Here is a 3,327-nt window from a genome sequence, read left to right on the forward strand (position 1 = left end):
TTTCTGAACTTCGCAGATTCTTTTTCATATTCGGGACAAATAAAAGGAAGATCGAAATTTTATACTATCATTTTGAAGTAATGTCTGACGGTGTTCGACTATGTGGCTACCCAGAGCAGAATATGTAAACAAATATGATATGTAATAAAATAAAGTAAATAAATAAGAAAATAAAAAAGTAAAAAAACAAAAAAATATTTTGTTTTTCTTATTGATATTTTATGTCCAAAAGTAGTTAGTTACAAGTTAGTTGACATGTAATGCAGAGGTATCCAGGTCCGACTTTTTTGCGGCCCCACAAAAGTAGTTAGCTTTTTTCGAACAAAATACACAGTTAATAGTTAGCACTAGTGTTCGCGTAAACAGACTAAAGTTAGGTATAAGCTAACGTCACTCCCTGCAGGGTACATACAGTGCTCATTACTGATCGGCTACCGCTACATATCGCTTATGTATTGAATTCGATAGTGTCATAACTCAAAAATCTAAACTCGAGAAAAACGGCTTTAAAGTTTTGAATTTATATATCGTTACCTTAATTTACATAGGCCCTAACCAACAAATTTTTTATTTTACAGGAGAAGCAAAAACGTTATAAAAAGAGTATCAAAAACAGGTAGCGCTTTTTAGAAAGTGGCATGTAACTCCGTTGATGTTGGTACTAACAATCTAAAATTTTTATTGAAGGTGTATTTTAATACATGCACCAAAATCTGTGAAAAATGCAGTTTCGAAAAAAAGTTTGTGAATTAATTAACGATATACATACAGTTACGGTCAAAATAATAGAATCAAGATTCAAAATGATGCTGTTGGCAACATATCTTTATTTATTTATTGTCCATAATTTTCATTTAAAATATGGGTCGACCTATATCAGATACCACATAAATAAAAGTTTCAAAGCTTGTACAAATTTCAAACAAATTAATCAAATTTGTTTTTGTTATATTATGGCCTTATAACAATTATATTCAACAATTTTTATTTATGCGTTGCGGAAGAAAACTCGCAACACCCTCGACAAAAAAAAATATAAAAAATCAACGCTAATTCTTAGCGACTTCAAACTTGCACTTTAGTATACTAAAATTGAATTTGCTATAAAACTACTTGCTTGCTAGGAAATCTAATTAAAAAAATCAAAATTTTGATTAACAGTTTTTTAAGTTTAATTAGTTTTTGTGAACTTTGTGTAATCTTTGAAACTTTTATTTATGTGGTATCTGATATAGGTCGACCCATATTTTAAATGAAAATTATTAACAATAAATAAAGATAAGTTGCTAACAGCATCATTTTGAATCTTGATTCTATTATTTTGACCGTACCTGTACATACATACATACTCCCATAGTCAAAATTAATACATATTTTGTTCTAGTGAGCTATTGGTAATCGCTACAGCTATGAAATTTTTACACAACATATAAGAAAAGGTAGCGGTATTTTCTGCATACATAACCAAATTTTTGTATTTTTTGGATTTGAAGTAATATATGTATGTACATATGTACGTCCGTGAAGCATTTTTATTTCTTCAACACGCTGGAGTTTAAGACGCTTGCACATATGCACGTACATATTATATAGATACAGTTCTCCACGACCAGTTTTGAGTCTTTTTCTTTTGTTTATTTAATGTTATTTTTTAAACAAGAAACCCATATAAATTCACATTTGGAACTTTGTACAAAAATTATAAAAATTCTGCAGTTTCACATTAATTTAAGTAGAGTCTTTAGAAAAAATGTTTGTATGCAGCTTTGTAGCCCATTAAATTTAAACTACAATTTGTGCAAGTGCAAGTTTGAAGTTACCTGAGCTAATGCACCTTCTTTCGAAAGAGGTTTTTTATTTCCGAAACGCGAATTGCAGGGAAAATTTCTCGAAATCGCTTTTTTATCTGTTCACACAGCGAATGAATTTCCGGCGTCTTTTTCGCTACTAAAATGCAACCGTGAGCCAATCTTCTCTTGTTTGTTATTAATTTTATTTTTATTTTGAAGATTAAATATTATTTATAACTAAACAATTGAATTCTACAAAATAATTAACTAAAAGAATGTCCGATTTTTTTTTAATTATTCGTTATTATTTCTCGCAATCTCGCTGTCACCGTCAGACGGCAACGCTCGATAAGTTAGACAGCACTTGCAGCAGAAATAAATATTGCTAGTGCAGCCCGAGCAAATTGAAATATATTTCCGAAATCGATTTGCGCTCTTTCAGTTGCAGTCACACGACGCAAGTTTAATTTCTGAAACTGATTTCCGAAAAGTGGCAGAAAGGTCTTTCTGGCCGTTCACACATGGAAATAAAATTTCTCTTTCTCAATTTGACAGCGAATGGCGTGGAAAAGTGGGAAATATTGCCACGTCTGACGCGCTCTTAAGTATCGAAAAGATATACCCCTGTTTTTTATTTATAAATCAAAAAATATTTGGAGCTAACTCAAAGTTGTCCATGTATTTTATATGATAAAAAAAAAAACAATTTTTCGTACAAATGGTATAGAATTCTTTAAAATCACTATTTCCGATCGCTTATTTTACCATTTTTTAATATTAACGTTTTTTATGGGTCACCCGATTGCATTTTTTTAGGTTCTAGGGGTATCTATAAAAAAAAAATATTCAAGAATTCTATACCACTTCTACGAAAAACTGTTTTTTCCCATATAAAATACATGGAAAACTTTGAGCGATTTGAGCGTTCTCTACTTAAATATTTTTTTATTTCAAAATAAATCTTTTCCGGCAGACAACCCTAGGGGGTGAGAGCATTAAAATTCCGACTTTACCTATTTTGGATCACCCTAATGTACATACATACATGCTTACAAGAACACTGTCGCCGACTGAAGATGCTATTCGCATCAGAAACTGGCGAAAATGCTTCAAAGAAGAGCAGTGCAGTATGTATAACATTCGACGAAAATGTGTGATTCTAGTAATTTATCAGTCAGTAAATAGATTCCTTTTGATCTGGCCCTACAAGTTTATCTTTTCTTATCTTATGCCTTCAAGATAAAGTGGCTAGTTTTGTCATTATTTGAATAGCCGTTATCTCAGTCAACGTAATTATAAACGTAGTTATGTGAAAAAGTCGGGAAACAACACGGCGTATGAGGAACCAATAGCAAGTGATAATTTTATCATCTATACTAATTATATAAAGAGAAGTCCCTTTTTTTGTAACAGGTAACCTCGCGAACGGCTGCTCCGATTTTCATGAAATTTTGTATACGAATAGCTTTCGGTAACCACCATGTTTTAGGCTAAAAACTTTTACTTTTCTACGGGTATGTGGACCAGGGACCGGTCT

The sequence above is a fragment of the Rhagoletis pomonella genome, unplaced genomic scaffold, assembly GCF_013731165.1.
Source record: "Rhagoletis pomonella isolate Grant_MI unplaced genomic scaffold, Rhpom_1.0 Rhpom_scaffold_00006, whole genome shotgun sequence".
Taxonomy (NCBI): Eukaryota; Metazoa; Arthropoda; class Insecta; order Diptera; family Tephritidae; genus Rhagoletis; species Rhagoletis pomonella.